This window comes from Aptenodytes patagonicus, chromosome 5 (assembly GCF_965638725.1).
Source record: "Aptenodytes patagonicus chromosome 5, bAptPat1.pri.cur, whole genome shotgun sequence".
Lineage (NCBI taxonomy): Eukaryota > Metazoa > Chordata > Aves > Sphenisciformes > Spheniscidae > Aptenodytes > Aptenodytes patagonicus.
In genome coordinates this window covers 36,577,199-36,597,258 of record NC_134953.1, presented here as the reverse complement: position 1 = coordinate 36,597,258, position 20,060 = coordinate 36,577,199, and positions in this window count along the sequence as shown.

Sequence of the window (20,060 nt, the reverse complement as noted above, 5' to 3'; positions counted from 1 at the left end):
CCACACATCACAGAATTTCCTTTCTAACCACAAGTGAAAAAACATGGAAAAATTCCTTAAGACCAGAAAGTAATGCAAGCACAAATGAATGTTACTTTGGAAGACTCAGACTAAATGATTTTATGTATGTTCAACTCTTGGCCTCTGAACACTCATTTATAGTGCTCTTTAGAACAAACTCAAGCACGTAACCAGAATAATACAATTTTATGCCTGTAAGGAAAATCAATCCAAAAGACAAGTAAATCTTATTTCCATTGCAATTTCTTGCTTATTGTTTCTATTACAGAACCATTGTGAGGTAATTAAGAACAAAATCCACCTGTCTTGAAATTTTATATCAAAATAAACTGTTAGATATTATTAAAAATTTATAAAATACCCAACTGCTAAGGATCACTTTGGAATGCTTTTACACATGCCAAGTACTGTTCTCTTTCTCTCATTAGAGAAACAACCTCTGCTGTTCACAAAGTTTAGATGTTTGGGTGGTTTACAGGGAGATGGAAGAGGATATCATTTCCAGGTAGCCTCTACAGAAAGAAAAATATTTTTGTAATACTAAGTAAATAACCAAGCCATATATTAATAATGTGCTTAAGTGCCAAAAACTGTTTGCCAGTGTGCTATCCCTCAGTAGAACTGAGCAATGACAGTTTCCTGAATGCCTGGGATACTTTCTAAAGGATGTGAGAATGAATATTTTAAAAGTGCTCAGTGAAACATCATCTCTGATTACATGAGATCAATTACAAGATACATCTAAACAGACTGCATTACAATTTAGAACTTATGCAAACTTTTTGTGATGTAAATTTTCAACACACTGAAAAGAAAACATTGAAAACAAGCAGTTCTGCAAAATCCCCACATACAGGGAGTCTGTTTTGTTGCTGTGCAAAGTAGCCTGCTTATCCTTCAGTACCAGCCCCAGGAACATCACCCCAATGCAGAGAACAGAAATGAGAAAGGCAGGCTTTTTAGCCTAGCCTGGCTGCAGTGTCTGTGTGCTCTCCTCCTGGTTAACAATGTGAGGAGGCAGACCCTGAACCTGCAACATGCTGAAGCATTTACACAAGTATAACTTGCACAAATACAATTTAGAAAACCCTTCATATCCATGGATTATCTTATTAGTCATTTCTCACTCATCCTTTACTATTGCTTTATAGTTCTGAATCTCTCCTAGAAATCTAAACCAGATTTTTACACCCTTGAAATGAAATGGACACCGATGTCAGGAAACAGCTCCAGAGACAGGGTTAGCTCCTGGAATAAATTAATGTGTCTTTTAACTTTAACAAAACTATATATACATTTACACCTGTTGAGACGCTATTGTAGAACTCTTTCCTCAGCCTTTTCCAGTATTTTCCTTTTTTAAAATACTAAATGTTCCTTTTTTGAAAATGTATACAAACTAACTCTGTGTCGTGCCTACCTTCCTGTCCTGGTTTCGGCAGGGATAGAGTTAATTTCCTTCCTAGTAGCTGGTACAGTGCTGTGTTTTGGATTTAGGATGAGAACAAAGTTGATAACGCACCCATGTTTTAGTTGTTGCTAGGTAATGCTTACACTAGCCAAGGACTTTTTAGTTTTCCATGCTCTACTGACTGAGAAGGCTGGAGGTGCACAAGAAGCTGGGAGGGGGCACAGCCAAACTGGCCAAAGGGACATTCCATACCATGTGACGTCATGCTCAGTACATAAACTGGGGAAAGCTGGCCGGGGGGGCCGCTGCTCAGGGACTGGCTGGGCATCGGTCGGCGGGTGGTGAGCAATTGTACTGTGCATCACTTGCTTTGTGTATTATTATTATCATCATATTATAATTATTATCATATTATTATTATTATAATTTATTTCAATTATTAAACTGCTTTTATCTCAACCCATGACTTTTTCTAACTTGTGCTCTTCCAATTCTCTCCCCCATCCCACCGGGTGGGGGGAGTGAGCGAGTGGCTGCGTGGTGCTCAGTTGCCGACCAAGGTTAAACCACAACACTTCCCACCAAGCTGGCAGTTAACACCTTTTCTTTTGCAGCCAGAAACCATACCTCATTAATATTTTCGCACCAACTCTTGCTGTTTTATCCAGGCTAACTGACAGCAGAATTACCAGCTTGAGTGAACAACTGGGTAAGCTGGCAGTAGAGGGTGCGAGATTTGGGTCTTGCAAGAAACAGTGAGGTGACAGGGCTGTGGAATACAGGTGGAAGATGTGATGTATAAAAGTTCTGACATGAACTCTATAGGAACCTTTATCCCATGTTTTTTTCTTTTCTGCTTTGGACTTTGCTTAAAGGAATTTAAATGTTCACTATGACCATGAAGTAAGTGTGCTAACCACCAGGCTGAAAAACCTATTGCTTTGTCCCAGTCCCAATGCAAGTGACTCTCCCCCCTTCAAAAGTCTACTATATTTCGGTTAACTTCTTCCCATTACTATTACTTATACCTCCTTAAATCACTTTCTGTAATTTCTCCTGTCAGCTTAATGCTGATGTTTTTAAAATATCTGTAGACACTGCATTGGTGTGCCATATAACAGACCTCCTACCCAAAACATCTCCATTTAGATTTGTCATTTCTCCAAAACACAGGATAGGAATATGTTTGCAAAGCTTCATCACTTCTGGCTACATGCTGAGGTGCTGGTGCTCAGGAACAGTTTCCTCTGAAGCCTAACAGGAGTTTTTCCTGTGTAAGAAATTCTTAACCAGGCCATTTGTGAATTAAAATGGCCAGTAGTACACCTTTTAAATTCCCACTTATTATAATTGCTTGTTGCTACTAGCCCAGTTGAAATCAATATAACAGCAACTAATTTAATTTGTATTGAAGTAAAAACTGCCTTTCATTCGTCTGTAATAACAATACAGGCGATGGAAAAAACAGTCCTCTGGATAGACCACATTTCTTTCCATCAAATTGTTCCACATCTGAATTCTGACCGCCAGCTATGTGATCACGTAATGAAAGCCACTGCATATTGCAGGCTCATTTAGCCTTGCTTAATAGTCACATCATTACTGTTGCCTTTGCAATAGACACAAATTTTGCCTAATGCACAAAGAAAATGGTGTCTTAAAGTTAACATGAATCTACAGGCCAAAACTGCCACAGAACCACACTCTTAAGTAGGTGACATTGCCTCCAGAGGTCCTTCAGGGACATTACGCAAAAGAGAGGTACAGAGCAGGAAAGGAAAGTTCCTTTCCAGGTAAAGAAGGTCCCTGAAATTCTCAGGAGCTTAATGGTCCTGACAAACATTTTCATGAACAAACAATACTTTCACTAATATCATAAAGGGCTTTGCCAAACTTAAGAATAAAAAGCTGTGGATGAGGCTGTATTGTCTAAGGATTTATCTTCAAAGAGCTGAAATGCTGATGATAATCTCAGCAGAACATCAAAATAGAAACCTCTGAGGTTGCTGCAGCCAGTGAAAATGTAATTAGCAGTCTCCAAGCACCATATATTTCAGTTATATAGTAGTTTCTATACTACGTTACTTAGTATGGAAAATGTTCCAGTTCTGAGAGGGGAAAAATTAACTACCAGATCATTTCCAGTTGGTAGCAGCTTGTTTTCAAGAAACCCATACCAGAAGCCCCATATTAATTGGTTTGAGGCATAAGCATCGATAAATGGTAATATTTCTATTTCAAATAATATGCATTAGATATTCTACTTTTTCTAGGTTGACACCAGCAGCACTTTGTCTTTAAAACTGAAATAACATTCTTAGAGTTATTTAAAGCACACATTTTGGGGACAAAACCACAAACAGTTCCTAGGGAGACAGTAAGGTAAGAAAATGGATTGCTATCATGAGGCTAGTAAGTCATATTCACATTTATTTCATGGCCCTTTCATTTCTGTCCCTAAGGGAAAAATGTATTCTGATATAGAGTTATGAACATGTGCTTTTAATAAACTTTAATTTCTCTGAACTGCTGGGATGGAGCTTTACGTTTTAAGGCATTATGAGGCATTGTCAGAGAGAAGGTGGTGAGGAGAAGGTTTGACTGAGGGCAGCTTGTGAATCTGAACTACACTGTGACCCTGTCCAGCAAAGAAAATTACAGTTTAAGCTGCTTGTGGAATATTTAAACTTACACCAACTGTACGAGAATAGGACACGTTCCTTTTCCACTCCACTACTAAGCAGTCCTAAACCTCTGGGGTATATCTGCCAAAAGACATTAGGCACTCGCATCTATAGACAGTATTTGAACAGGAAATGGATGCCTATGTCCCTTAAGGCACTTTCACAATTCTCAATTGTAAAAAGTTATGTCTTTAATCATTCTCAGCTTGTTTCTATCTTTCCCCAGTTTTCAAACTTCTGCAGTCAAGGACTGTGATTTCAGTAGATGATAGATGCTTATAGGATAGGTACCACAAAGATGGTATCTAACCAGAGTGTAAGTCCACCAGTCACCCTAACTCCTCCTTAACAAATTAATTACCCTTAGAAGTGGAGAATAGTAGAAAAGAAAACCCATTCTGTAATATTTTTTTCTTTCCCTGTAGTCAGACAGGTTACATAACTTTTTCACAGTTATGGAACAGTACCAGGAACTGAGATTTTCAATGGAGTTTAGCACAGTTAAGTGAGTAAAAAGTGGATTTTGATGTTGAAAAGAAAAAGCCCACATTTCATTAACAATTTTTCCATTTATCTTGATTCTTATTCATTACTGAGCCCCCCCCAATTAAACTGTAAACTTGTAGTATTATTGAGGAATCAGCTCAGTAAAAATCTCCTTGGAACTGCACGGAAATTCCCAATCATCTGTTGTGTAAATCTTTGCCTGTATTTCTGTACTGAAACTAAAAATATTACATATAATTTCATTTTACTTCTTCAGTGCCTTCATAGTTTCCAGTCACAAAAAACAGGGGTTATTTATTCTATCCCCTTGCCAGCTGCCTAAATTTATGTAAGTCATTCTGACACATCTGTGTCTAATGTATTCTTAAATATCTCCAATATTAGAGATTGTACAGCTTTTCCAGGCAACTTATTTTCATGCTTTCTGCTACAAATAGTTTCTAATAAATAACTTGAAATGTTTGGGTTTTTTCTGAAATTCAAGCTCATTGCTTCTTATTCAGTTAATCATGGACAAAGAAAATAGATTAAATTATATGAAATGTCACAGGTTATTTATCCCAGACCTTCTCTGGTGCATTTCTCTTTGTCATGACTTTTTGTCCTGTAGTTGTGAATGCTAAACACTTTTTTTTTCTTTACATTGCAGATTTTAACATGATAATGTACAGCTTCGGATTTGAAAATTCTGCCTAAGCACTGAGGAAAAAAATTTCTTTTTGCACTGTATAAGGATATATGTATTTAAGTAAAATAACATTAGACTAAAGCCAAAAATGTTATTAGTTATTAAACTCTCTATGTAAGAACTGAAAGCATACCTAAAGAAGCTTGTAAGACATTCTTTCAGAATAACGGTACTATAATGTAATGATGTCCCTTCAAGTAAATGAAATACTAGCAATTATAATATACCTATAAAGCTTCATTTTCTGTAAATACTCATAGCTCAGATTTTTTTTTGCTAGGAATACTTCTTTTGTTATTATTTTAACTACAAATCATCTGTTTTTTTACCTGGATTCATGACATAACCACAGTGATTGACAAGCTAGTTATATGTGGCCAGATGGGAACCAGGGTAACGTCTCACCACTAGCGAGTTTGCTTCCTAACAGACTGTGCACGGCAGCATGTGTCCCAGCTTTGGCATAGTGCTGTGGCTCTTTCCCATCATGTGCCTTGATACATCATATATACCTCCCAGCATGTGACAGACCATGATTGTGTCACACACTGGAAATGAAGATATACCTGAGGGCTGCCGTAGTGTAGTATATTTAATCTGGGCAGGGGCTGTCGACAGAACTGCACATCACAAGAAATTCCATAATATCACAGAAACAAGTTTTATGTTAACGCTATTGTATAATTAGTGTTAATTTTAGCATAACAAATACTACACACATTAAATGACATATATTATAAAAGGCAACGACCGTGTAAACAAGTTGCCATCAAACTGAATTCCAGCTCTTACAAAAGCATTGTAAGCAAAGGCAGGTAACGGCATCCTCTAATGCTAAAATTCTTCAATTTTTATATTATTTAGAGTCCATTTATAACTATTCAACTTTTCTCAAAAATGTAAGGATTTTGCATAAAGCCTTCCTAAGTAATAAATCTGTCCCAGACTGACTTTTTAAAAACCCAGGCAAAATTACTCAGGCATTTATAACATAGCTGAGGAAAATAATGGTTGCCTGCACCGCCACATCCCAAAGATAAAAAAAATGCTGACTTTTTATGAAATGTCTTCTTATTCTTACCTTTTTGAACAAAGATGTGAAAGAACCTTGTCATTTCTGTCACAGCCATCTTTTTTCCATCTCCTTGAATAGGACAGTGTCAACATATCTCTGTTAGGACAGAACAAAGAGCAAATATACAGACTGGACAAAAAGCTCAGAAGACTATCTGAAGGCTACAGTTTAAAAGGCAGGAAGAGTAGAAGTGTCATTAAAAATCCTTAGCAGGGCTGCTGGCATACCCCTCATGAGGAAAAAGTGACTAGTATGAGGAGTCTGCCAAAAAGGATTCATTGTGAGGCAGGATGGAAAGATGGTGCAGAAGGAATCTAAAGCTTGAAGGACACAGGCAGAGCATTCTCTATTCATTGGACAAAATCTCTTCACAGCTTGTAATTTAACCCAACTTCCACCCTCTGCACCAGCAATTATCCGTGAAACCTAAGAGTAAAGTGTCCTCCTCCTGGAATTGCTGCAGGTACAGAGTAATCCCCAACAGCAACATCTCAGCAAAGCAGATAGCACAGGCCTGTAAGGGAGAGTCAAAGGTTCTCACTGTGTGCAGTGCTGGGACCCTGAGGGTCTGAAAGTTTGATTCTGGTGTGGTGTTATTTTTCCAGTTTGTTTTTGAAAAAGTTGTAAGAAACCCATCAAATATGTTAAAAAAGTTATTAAAGTTACAACATAAAACTCTAAACCAGTAGGAACTGTTAAGACTAAGGCTGCCTTTAAAATCTGTATCTTATATATTACAATAGCATAGTCAATGTAAAATTACACACTTATTGGGGATTACATATCACTAAATCTCTGCAATACGTTCTGTCATAAAACATGGCTAACAGCACTGATCTCCTTGAGCAATGAATGAGGCACATGCCTTGTGCAAAAATAATGTATGATTATGAGGTTGAGTGTAGTATCAGACTGCAAATAGAGAAGGGGCTAAATTGTGTTATCATAATTAGGGAAGTTTCTAGCTTTTGAGTATTTGATTTGCAGTCTAAATAACATTGGTTTTCTGTATTTGTGTGTAAAGTAGTAAGCAAACACTAAGCAAGTGTTTTGTTCAGCTGTGTTTGCCAGTCTTACTAATCAGTTATGAATAATTGCAGAAAAGCGTTTCTGTTTGTATCATGTAAAAAATTTGGGTAAGACATAGCAAAGCTTTTTAACATCTTAGTGACTTAAATGACTTCTCTTAAACAAGGCATAAGATGCATATTATACAGTGTACTTCAACCTCAGTTTTGGTTGTGCAAACTATCTGGCAAATATTTGTTAATAGCTGATACTTTGTAGCATTCAGAATCTGTTTACAAACAATTGACATACAGGGAAAAGGACTACCTTTGGAGATTCACTTGCAAGGAGTATTTTGGGAAGATCTAGCCAGTACAGCCATAGTTGTAACAGTCATTTAAGAAGTCCCACAAATGGAGACACTTGACAGAAGCAGTGTACGAAGCAGAGAAAAGTAACTGGGAGGAAAGAGAAAAAAAAGTGCAAGTCAGCAAAAGCCCGATGTGTTCCAAGAGACTTCTTTATGGCTATCAGTTCTAATATCAGTGATCAAACAGCTGCAACAGAAGGTTGATTTGACTAATGTTTACTTCAATAGGATATTGTTTTAGCTATATTTCACACCAAAATGTTTTACATTCATTTCTGTGAAGATTCTAATAAACTGATTTAAAGGACTCTCTGTGGTGTCTTCATGCTACAAGCTTATCTCTTTTGATTCTCAGAATATTAACTAGCAGCTGCATATAGTAGTATTACTGAAATCAATTTTGGAACTGCTAGACAGCATGAATAACTGTTTTGAATTATTTGCTTGGGCTTTACAGATCAGTTTTTATTCACTGCAATCAATTGCCCAGCCAATGTGATCCATGTCCACTGTACAGTATCCTGGTTTTGGAACTTCACCCCTGAACAAGTGCAGAATCCTGAAAAACTAGTAAAGTATTTGGAAAAAGTATGCTGTCATCCTGGCAACTCCAGAGAGACACAAATCACTGCAACGTGCTGGGGCCTGGCCTATGCCTACCAAGCCCTGTCCAACACTATTCAGTACCCTCAAGGGGAAGAGAAGGTCTCTGGATCTGATGACAAAACAACAGGCACTGCGGCCACTCCAACCCCAGCGACAGGCCCTGCGACTACTTCTGATCTTAATGAAAAGACTTCTGACTTGTATTTAAAAGTGTGTAATGAATACTGTGACAAGGACTAGAGGGGCCCTGCCTCCAGCCAGGGGGAGGAAAGGGACAACCGGGTTTACTGGACTGTGTGGATTCGGTGGCCTGGCACGTCGGACCCACAGAAGTATAAGGCTCTAGTGGACACTGGTGCACAATGTACCCTAATGCCATCAAGCTATATAGGGGCAGAACCCATCTGTATTTCTGGAGTGATGGGGGGATCCCAACAGCTAACTCTATTGGAAGCCGAAGTAAGTCTAACTGGGAATGAGTGGCAGAAGCACCCCATTGTGACTGGCCCAGATGCTCCGTGCATCCTTGGCATAGACTACCTCAGGAGAGGGTATTTCAAGGACCCAAAAGGGTACCGGTGGGCTTTTGGTATAGCTGCCTTGGAAATGGAGGAAATTAAACAGCTGTCCACCCTGCCTGGCCTCTTGGAGGACCCTTCTGTTGTGGGGTTGCTGAAGGTCAAAGACCAACAGGTGCCAATTGCTACCACCATGGTGCACCGGCGGCAATATCGCACCAACTGAGACTCCTTGATTCCCATCCATAAGCTGAGAGCCAAGGAGTGATCAGCAAGACTCGCTCACCCTTTAACAGTCCCATATGGCCAGTGCGGAAGTCTAATGGAGAGCAGAGACTGACAGTAGACTATTGTGGCCTGAATGAAGTCACACCGCTGATGAGTGCTGCCGTGCCGGACATGCTAGAACTTCAATATGAACTGGAGTCAAAGGCAGCCAAGTGGTATGACACCATTGATATCGCTAATGTGTTTTTCTCAATCCCTTTGGCAGCAGAGTGCAGGCCAGTTTGCTTTCACTTGGAGGGGCATCCAGTACACCTGGAACCGACTGCCCCAGGGGTGGAAACACAGCCCCACCATTTGCCATGGACTGATCCAGACTGCACTGGAACAGGGTGAGGCTCTGGAACACCTGCAATACATTGATGATATCATCGTGTGGGGCAACACAGCAGGAGAAGTTTTTGAAAAAGGGAAGGAAATAGTCCAAATCCTGCTGAAGGCTGGTTTTGCCATAAAACAAAGGTCAAGGGACCTGCACAGGAGATCCAGTTTTTAGGAATAAAATGGCAAGATGGACATCGTCAGATCCCAATAGATGTGATCAACAAAATAACAGCCATGTCTCCATCAACTAGCAAAAAGGAAACACAAGCTTTCTTAGGCGTCGTGGGTTTTTGGAGAATGCATATTCCAAATTACAGTCTGATTGTAAACCTTCTCTATCAAGTGACCCGAAAGAAGAACGATTTCAAGTGGGGCCCTGAGCAACGACAAGCTTTTCAACAAATTAAAGAGGAGATAGTTCATGCAATAGCCCTGGGGCCAGTCCGGGCAGGGCAAGATGTAAAAAATATGTTCTACACCACAGCCGGGGAGAATGGCCCTACCTGGAGCCTTTGGCAGAAAGCACCAGGGGAGACTCGAGGTCGACCCCTAGGGTTTTGGAGTCGGGGATACAGAGGATCCGAGGCCTGCTATACTCCAACTGAAAAAGAGATATTGGCAGCATATGAAGGGGTTCGAGCTGCTTCAGAAGTCATTGGTACTGAAGCACAGCTCCTCCTGGCACCCCGACTGCCGGTGCTAGGCTGGATGTTCAGAGGGAGGGTCCCCTCTACACATCATGCAACTGATGCTACGTGGAGTAAGTGGGTTGCACTGATCACACAGCGGGCTCAAATAGGAAACCCAGTCACCCAGGAATCCTGGAAGTGATCATGGATTGGCCAGAGGGCAAAGATTTTGGAATATTGCCAGAGGAGGAGGTAACGCGTGCTGAAGAGGCCCCAATATATAATGAACTACCAGAAAATGAGAAGCAATATGCCCTGTTCACTGATGGGTCCTGTCGTCTTGTGGGAAAGCATCGGAGGTGGAAAGCTGCTGTATGGAGTCCTATGCGACAAGTTATAGAAACTGCTGAAGGAGAAGGTGAATCAAGCCAATTCGCAGAAGTAAAGGCCATCCAGCTGGCTTTGGACATTGCTGACCGAGAAAAGTGGCCAGTGCTCTATCTCTATACTGACTCATGGATGGTGGCAAATGCCCTGTGGGGGTGGTTGCAGCAATGGAAGCAGAGCAACTGGCAGCGCAGAGGCAAACCCATCTGGGCTGCTGCATTGTGGCAAGATATTGCTGCCCGGGTGGAGAACCTGGTTGTAAAAGTATGTCACATAGATGCTCACATACCCAAGAGTGGGGCCACTGAAGAACATCAAAACAACCAGCAGGTGGATCAGGCTGCTAAGATTGAAGTGGCTCAGGTGGATCTGGACTGGCAACATAAGGGGGAGTTATTTATTCTCGGTGGGCCCATGACACCTCAGGCCACCAAGGAAGAGATGCAACATACAGATGGGCTCGTCATCAAGGGGTGGACTTGACCATGGACACTATAGCCCAGGTTATCCATGAATGCGAAACATGCGCTGCAATCAAGCAAGCCAAGCGGTTGAAGCCTCTCTGGTATGGAGGACGATGGTTGAAATATAAATATGGGGAGGCCTGGCAGATCGATTATATCACACTCCCACAAACCCGCCAAGGCAAGCGCCACGTGCTTACAATGGTGGAGGCAACCACCGGATGGCTGGAAACATATCCCGTGCCCCATGCCACCACCTGGAACACTATCCTGGGCCTTGAAAAGCAAGTCCTATGGCGACACGGCACCCCAGAAAGAATTGAGTCAGACAACGGGACTCATTTCCGAAACAACCTCATAGACATCTGGGCCAAAGAGTACAGTGTTGAGTGGGTGTATCACATCCCCTATCATGCACCAGCCTCCGGAAAAATTGAACGATACAATGGACTGTTAAAGACTACACTGAGAGCAATGGGTGGCGGGACGTTCAAACATTGGGATACGCATTTGGCAAAGGCCACCTGGTTAGTCAACACTCGGGGATCTGCCAATCGAGCTGGCCCTGCCCAGTCAGAACTTTTACGTACTGTAGATAGGGATAAAGTCCCTGTAGCGTACATAAAAAATATGCTGGGGAAGACTGTCTGGGTTATTCCTGCCTCGGGCAAAGGCAAACCCGTCCATGGGATTGCTTTTGCTCAAGGACCTGGGTGCACTTGGTGGATAATGCGGAAGGATGGGGAAGTCCGATGTATACCTCAAGGGGATTTGATTTTGGGTGAGAATAGCCAATGATTTGAACTGTATGATGTTAATTGCTATACAATACTGTATATCATCACTTCTATGGTGGCTATATGCCATATTAACAGTATTACAGTAAGCATCACCTAGATTAATGAAAACTGAAGTTTGATGACACTGAGCAAAGTGCAGCAATGATAGAACCGGACAAGTGCAGCGGTGATGGGACCAAAACTGGCTTCAGCATGCAACAATCCAACACCGCACACCATCTCTCCTGCCCTAAAAGACTATTATGACAGATGGAACCCAAGTTCATGCACTAAATGAACCCAACAGACATTTTATAGGGATGGCCCATAGACTAAGGGAATTATATCTGTGTGTATATATTAAAAGACAAGAAAAGCGGTGGTGATTAAGTAAAATATATTGGAAAGAATGGAACCTGGACATGACATAGATGATATAGAATAAGGGGTGGATACTGTCCTGGTTTTGGCTGGGATAGAGTTAATTTTCTTCCTAGTAGCATGGTATAATGCTGTGTTTTGGATTTAGCATGAGAATAATGTGATAGCACACTGATGCTTTAGTTGTTGTTAAGTAGTGTTTACACTAGTCAAGGACTTTTCAGCTTCCCATGCTCTACCGACTGAGAAGGCTGGAGGTGCACAAGAATCTGGGAGGGGGCACAGCCAGGACAGCTGACCCAAACTGGCCAAAGGGACATTCCATACCATGGGACGTCATGCTCAGCATATAAACAGGGGAAAGCTGGCCGGGGGGCAGGGGCTGTTGCTCAGGGACTGGCTGGGCATCGGTTGGCGGGTGGTGAGCGGTTACATCACCTCTTGGTTTTTTTTTTCCTTCCTGGGTTTTATTCCTCTCTCTCTCTCGTTGTTTTACTTTCCATTACGATTTATTATTGTTGTTGTTGTTATTATTTTATTTTATTATTTCAAGTATTAAACTGTTCTTATCTAAACCCACGTGTTTTCTTACTTTTGGTCTTCCGATTCTCTCCCCCATCCCACCAGGGTGTGGGGGGGAAGGTGAGCAAGTGGCTGTGTGGTGCTTAGTTGCCAACTGGGGTTAAACCACAACATACAGAAAGGGGAAAGTATGAAGCGTTTTTACTGCAATACACTTTATTGCTCCTATATTTGAATTTTATGGGAGGCTCAGCAGGAAGAGTTGGAAGCAAAGCATTCTGCAGTCAAAACGCATTCCTCTAAATGCTAGTGATCCTTTAAACCATACATGTCCAATTTTCCAAAGCCAAGTAATCACTTAATCCCCTCCTCTGTACTAGTTTACCACATGCTGTCTGATAGTGTCCTGTTTGCAAAAATTAATATGAACACTAGCTGTATCCATTACAACTTTTGGGTTGTAAAGATTTATACACAAGCAACACCAGTGAGAAATTCTATTATTCCGCAAAGTTGAAACTGAAATAAATCATAAGCTTCAACATAAGGAAGCAAAAATAATTCAGCTTACTAGTTGTGTTATAAGAATAAAGTCTTAGAATTAGGTTATAATCCACAAAAGATTTGTTCTACCCTGATTCACAGGAGAATGCTATACAATGTATTTATGCTCTATCCTAAGAGATTCGTATCAAGCCAGTAAGTCTCTGTTCCATTTTGGTTTTAGCATCACCAAAAATAAAGGCTTTGAAATCACACCTTAGAGGACATTAGTTTATCAAAACTAATAAGATTTTTAAGATTAGTCCTTGTCTGTGCAGTCAATAGCTTTTTTTTTTTTTTTTAAGAAATGCCTAAATCTAATCCATTCCCATAAATACTTGTCCAACAGTTGCACCTACATAGGTGACCATTAATTTGGAGAATAGGTGGTGTCTATGCTTAAAGAACCACAATATCCCAATGGTCTGCCAAAACAGTCATTAGTTATCTGATGACCATAAACCAGAGACTACTGAGAAACTGATACCCAAGTACTTTGCAGCATACAGAAGTATTTGAAACACAAAGGAAAGAAAACAGAACTATACACAACTCAAGTCTTGCAAGTCTAAGAAAAATTTCAAAGAATGTGGAAATTCCCACTAAGAAAATCAGAAAGTACATAATCAAAACACTGAAAATCAGCTCCATGAAAAAGGAGGAAAAAGGGAAGGGTATTTTTTGGGGAAGGAGAGGAGTAGTAAAAAAAAATATGACGAGGAACTGTGGCAACCATCTGATACTGAAAATAGATCCCCTATCTTTGTGACTTTTTTAATACTACGTTACATTACATTGCAGCTTTGGCTGGAACGTGGGAATAAAAGGAGAGTTTATGACCTTTGGAAGAAGGGGCAGGCAACTCAGGAGGACTACAAAGATGTCATGAGATTATGCAGGGAGAAAATTAGAAGGGCCAAAGCCCAACTAGAACTTAATCTGGCTACTGCTGTAAAAGACAATAAAAATGTTTCTATAAATACATTAGCAACAAGAGGAGGGCTAAGGAGAATCTCCATCCTTTATTGGATGCGGGGTGTAACATAGTGACAAAGGATGACAAAAAGGCTGAGGTACTTAATGCCTTCTTTGCCTCAGTCTTTAATAGTAAGACCAGTTGCTCTCTGGGTACCCAGCCCCCTGAGCTGGAAGACAGGGATGGGGAGCAGAATGAAGCCCCCATAATCCAAGGGGAAATGGTTAGTGACCTGCTACACCCCTTAGACACACAGAAGTCTATGGGGCCAGATGGCATCCACCGAAGGGTACTGAGGGAGCTGGTGGAAGTGCTCACCAAGCCACTTTCAATTCTTTATCAGCAGTCCTGGCTAACCAGGGAGGTGCCAGTTGACTGGAGGTTAGCAAATGTGACGCCCATCTACAAGAAGGGCCGGAAGGAGGATCCAGGGAACTACAGGCCTGTCAGCCTGACCTCGGTGCCGGGGAAGGTTATGGAGCAGGTCATCTGGAGTGCCATCACATGGCACATACAGGACAACCAGGTGATCAGGCCCAGTCACCATGGGTTTATGAAAGGCAGGTCCTGCTTTACTAACCTGATCTCCTTCTATGACCAGGTGACCCGCCTAGTGGATGAGGGAAAGGCTGTGGATGTGGTCTACCTAGACTTCAGTAAAGCCTTTGACACCATTCCCCACAGCATTCTCCTGGAGAAACTGGCTGCTTATGGCTTGGATGGACATGCTCTTTGCTGGGTAAAAAAGTGGCTGGATGGCCGGGCCCAAAGAGTTGTGGTGAATGGAGTTCAATCCAGTTGGCGGCCGGTCACAAGTGGTGTTCCCCGGGGCTCACTGTTGGCACCAGTTCTGTTTCATATCTTTATCTGGACGAGGGGATTGAGTGCACCCTCAGTAAGTTTGTGGACAACACCAAGTTGGGCGGGAGTGTTGATCTGCTCGAGGGTAGGAAGGCTCTGCAGAGGGATCTGGACAGGCTGGATCGATGGGCCCAGGCCAACTGTATGAGATTCAACAAGGCCAAGTGCCGGGTCCTGCACTTGGGTCACAACAACCCCATGCAGCGCTACAGGCTTGGGGAAGAGTGGCTGGAACGCTGCCTGTCGGAAAAGGACCTGGGGGTGCTGGTTGACAGCTGGCTGAACATGAGCCGGCAGTGTGCCCAGGCGGCCAAGAAGGCCAATGGCATCCTGGCCTGTATCAGAAATAGTGTGGCCAGCAGGAGTAGGGAAGTGATCGTGCCCCTGTACTCGGCCCTGGTGAGGCCACACCTCGAATACTGTGTTCAGTTTTGGGCCCCTCACTACAAGGACATTGAAGTGCTGGAGCGTGTTCAGAGAAGGGCAACGAGGCTGGTGAAGGGTCTGGAGAACAAGTCTTATGAGGAGCGGCTGAGGGAACTGGGACTGTTTAACCTGGAGAAAAGGAGGCTGAGGGGAGACCTTATTACTCTCTACAACTGCCTGAAAGGAGGTTGTAGCGAGGTGGGTGTTGGTCTCTTCTCCCAAGTAACTAGTGATAGGACAAAAGGAGATGGCCTCAAGTTGTGCCAGGGGAGGTTTAGGTTGGATATTAGGAACAATTTCTTTCCTGAAAGAGTGGTGAAACATTGGAAGAGGCTGCCCAGGGAAGTGGTTGAGTCCCCATCCCTGGAGGTATTTAAAAGACATGTAGATGTGACTCTTGGGGACATGGTTTAGTGGTGGACTTGGCAGTGTTAGGTTAACAGTTGGTCTCGGTGACCTTAAAGGTCTTCTCCAACCTAAACGATTCTATGATTCTATTACATGCTTACTACATTACTGATTACATGCTTCTTGCCATCTGCAGAAGCGTTATAATTTCATTATGGGGCTGGTGTAACCTAGCCTTTGCCATTTGCCTTTGTCAACTCCGTCACTGGTTTTCAATGGATTAATGGGTTTCTATTCTTATATGCTTAGTAAATGCAGTAGATGGGTGTCTAGAAAAGCTTTGAGTAGTACTTTAGAGCAATAGGCATTGTTATTTAAGACTAGTGATTTTATGTCAATTTTATATTTGATCCACTGTCACTTTTCTCTTATAAATTATTATTAATATTATTATGCTTTATTGCCATCATGTCTGTGAGCTCTGGATGTCTCAGGGCCTTGTTACACTAGGCAGCAGAAGCATATAGTAGAACAGTAGTCTTTACTACATATATTGTAGCAAATCAGATGTTATGAAGTATCACATATAATACTGTATACTGAGTTCAGCTGCTTTAAAAAAAACAAAACAAAACAAACAAAACAAAAAAACCTCCCCAAACCCAACAACACCCCAAACTCAAAAATAACTGGAGTTCAAAAATTAGAAAAAATAAAAAATTAAACAGCGGATGAAAACCTTTTAAAGAAAAATAATTCACATGTAGGGAGTTTTGTTAGCTATTATAAGAATTAAAAAGACACAAGTTTCTCTGCTTAAGAGCAGATGACATGAAAAGTAATGAATAATTTATATCCAACAGCAAAGGTATTTCTAATCTTATTAGCAATGAAAATATTCTTTTGGTGATCATAACATTTACAAGTACAGCAGTGTGGAAATAGCAAAGATGTATACATGCAAAAATAATTTTTTTACAGAACAGGTGGAAAAAAATACCATTAGAAAGCATGTTTTGTTTTTTCTTCTCACAGCTAGAAATATAAGAATTTAACTGTGGTGCATATATAAGAAAAACTAAGCAAAAGTAAAACCACAATTCAATGGTATGGATGTTAAAAAAAAAAAAAGGAATGTAATCTATTCATCTTCCCTTTCACAAATCAAATGGGAAAAAATTCTTACTGATTTTTCTTAAGTCTTGTTAGTCTTTTTTTTATGATGTTCTGTCACATGTTCAAAAACTGCTAATGTTGCTACATCCACCGTTCACTTCAATGAAGTAAATGGGATTGAGGAGCCACCACAGAACAAGATTTTACCCGGCATTCATGAAAGAAGACTTTATTCAGATGTAGCCAGTTTAATATTATGATCCACATTTCTTGTCCTTTGATCAACCATTAAAGATCACCGGGAAAACCAAAACCAGGTTGTAAATACTAGGCAATCAAGAGAAAATGAGAACTTCCTAACTTCACTGCAGGTCAGTCAAGCCTATAGACCAGCAAAGTGACTGCAGATTGCTCAGTGCTCCAGAGCTCTCTTGAAATAGTTATTGCCACTCACTTTTGTTATTTAAATATCAGCATCAGACTTCAAGCATCTTAAATATTTTTCACACTCAGTTAAGAGCTTGGTGATTTAGATAATGTTTTAAAGACCATTAAAGGTTCCTAGTTTTTCTCTTCAGTGCCTCAGTTTTACAGATACAGAGTGGCTTGAGAATATTTAAGCACTTAGCAGTATCTTAGGGCTTTCAAGAAAGAAATACTAATTAAAATACAGCTAAAAAACTTATCTTAGGTTTGGCTCTTAAGCAGGTCCTTTTCTCATAGTGTCATAAATCTGGCCTAAAAGCATGTTGAACACACAAAGCTTTGCTCAGAATTTAATCAGAGAATGGACTTCTTATGGAGAGATTGCTAAATACATCTGACATTTTAATTTCCAATTTTTCTCCCTGCATTACCTTTAGACTGGTTTTGTATTTGTAAAGCCCTAGCTTCTCTTTGAAGAATAAGGACAAATTTCCTGTAAAATTTCAAGACAACTGGTCAAGTGTCCAAAAAATACTAATTAACAATTTTTGTTTCCATTTTGAAATTTTCAGTCTGTAATGGACTTGTTTACCTTCTTTAAGCAGAAAAGCTTTGATTCAGAATTGTGCTTTAACTGGGGAAAATGGGAGGAAACTTCACCATAATATTTTAATACAGAGACCCAAATCAAGCATGCACACAAAGTTCCATAAACCCTAGTTTTAGTTCACTACATGCCATGAAAGGTTGCTGCACGGAAAGTAATGTGAAAAGGGATTTTTTTCTCAAATATGGAGTGCCACTTTTCATGTATACCAGGATGTGCACAAAAGATGGATGGACTGTGCAAAACATTCTTACTGTTTATTTTCTTTCCTTGTCCAAAATGCCATTAAAAACACAAAGACAGTTTCCCCTCTTTTTGTATGTATAGTTATGGGACATCATTTAAACAGTCCATTAGCATATAAAGCTGAAGGCTGTTGGAAAAAAATAAAGCACTACTTCTACTCTGGACCTGTACTGCATGTGTGTACATGATATTCACACGCAGGGGTCAAATCAGGATAATTAAGAGTAGAATGAAACATCCCATATTTACCATTTAACTGAAACCTCAATTAAAAAATACCACATTACACCCAGTCTGCAATAAAATAACTCTTCCACTGAAATAGCAGTGCAACACCATCCATTTCTGAGGACTGCTTTGCTGTCATGGAATACATGCAGTTAGGGTAGAAGAACAAAGCTTATCTATCATATTGTGTATGGAAACATTTGAGCCATGAAATCAAAACAAAAATTTATAACTGAATTATAATGCACCTGGAATTTCTTTCATGTAATAGTGCTCACTAAGAGCAATAAAGAAAGAAATAGAACCTAAAACTGGATACATGTGTATAAGAGAAAACATTTCCAATGCATGCATTTTTTTAAATAGACACATTTTCAATTGGATTTAATATCTAGACATGAGAAATAATAGCATTCTTTGTGTGTTTAAATGCACCTTGCTGCTCAGTTAATGATAGGAAACAGCACAATAGTCCTGCCCTTCTCCAATGGAAAACAACTTCTTAGATCCAAATACTTTTACAGAAAACCAAATTACTACACAATACTGCATTTTGGAAATTATCACATATTATCTATTTCATTTTACTCATATTTTTATATGCTATTAATGCTAATTTTAAAAAACAACTTTTGCTTCTTAGCTTAGAATAATACCTTATTCTGAAGCAGTTTCATTTCAACAGAAAAATTTGAAAACTGAGATAGAAATCAAGTTTTCCTACTTAAAACACTATCTAGCTAATCTTGGAAGAAAAAAATTAGTTGCTTTACCTGTCTCTATAAAACCGTTTAAAAAAATATAACCCCTCCAGGTAGCTAACAAGTATAAGAGAAACACACGTTGTTATGAATAATTCTATTTCAAAATGAAAACAGTTTGCTGTTTCCACTTATCATTTTCCTCTTGTAATTTCAGATAATATACCTCCTCATTACCACGTCTTTCACTTGAGGTACCAAGCTGTAATAATTTCTCCTAATAATTCTTGACTATAATTATATTTTATCACAAGATAATGTTAACATAAGGAATGCAACCTCCTTTAATAACCATTTCCAATAATTACAGCTGTAGGCTTTAGGAATACTAAAACATACACTTTCTTCTCACTGAAGTGAATGGGATTTAAACCTCCTAAACAAGGACTGATTTAAAACATGCATAAAAAACATTCCTAAACTGGAGCACACTGCAATTCAAACTGTATGCTGAGTAACCAGTGGGCAGGTTAAATAGCACAGGAACATAGCTTAATGTCAGCCCTGCAACTCAGCAACAGTATTCAAATATTCATACAGATCTGCTAATTCAGGAATGTACCTGTGCTCTCTGCATACTTCAGCCCAATAAGGGTCCCATTACCCCTTCTCTTTCTCTCAAGTTGACTCCTGCAGGGAAGCATGCACCCAGTGTTTCGCGCAGAGATTCATTTAAGGTGTTTCATATTTATTTCTTAAAACCACATTTTTTTTTCTGTTAGAAGTCACTGCTATTTCTCCTGATAATATGGATTTTTAGTACTTCATGTAGATTCTTGAAATTCCTATAAACAGCACCTATTATTGATTTAATCCGCAATGTGACATCATACCTTCCAGAAAACATAAGTAGCAAGCAATAA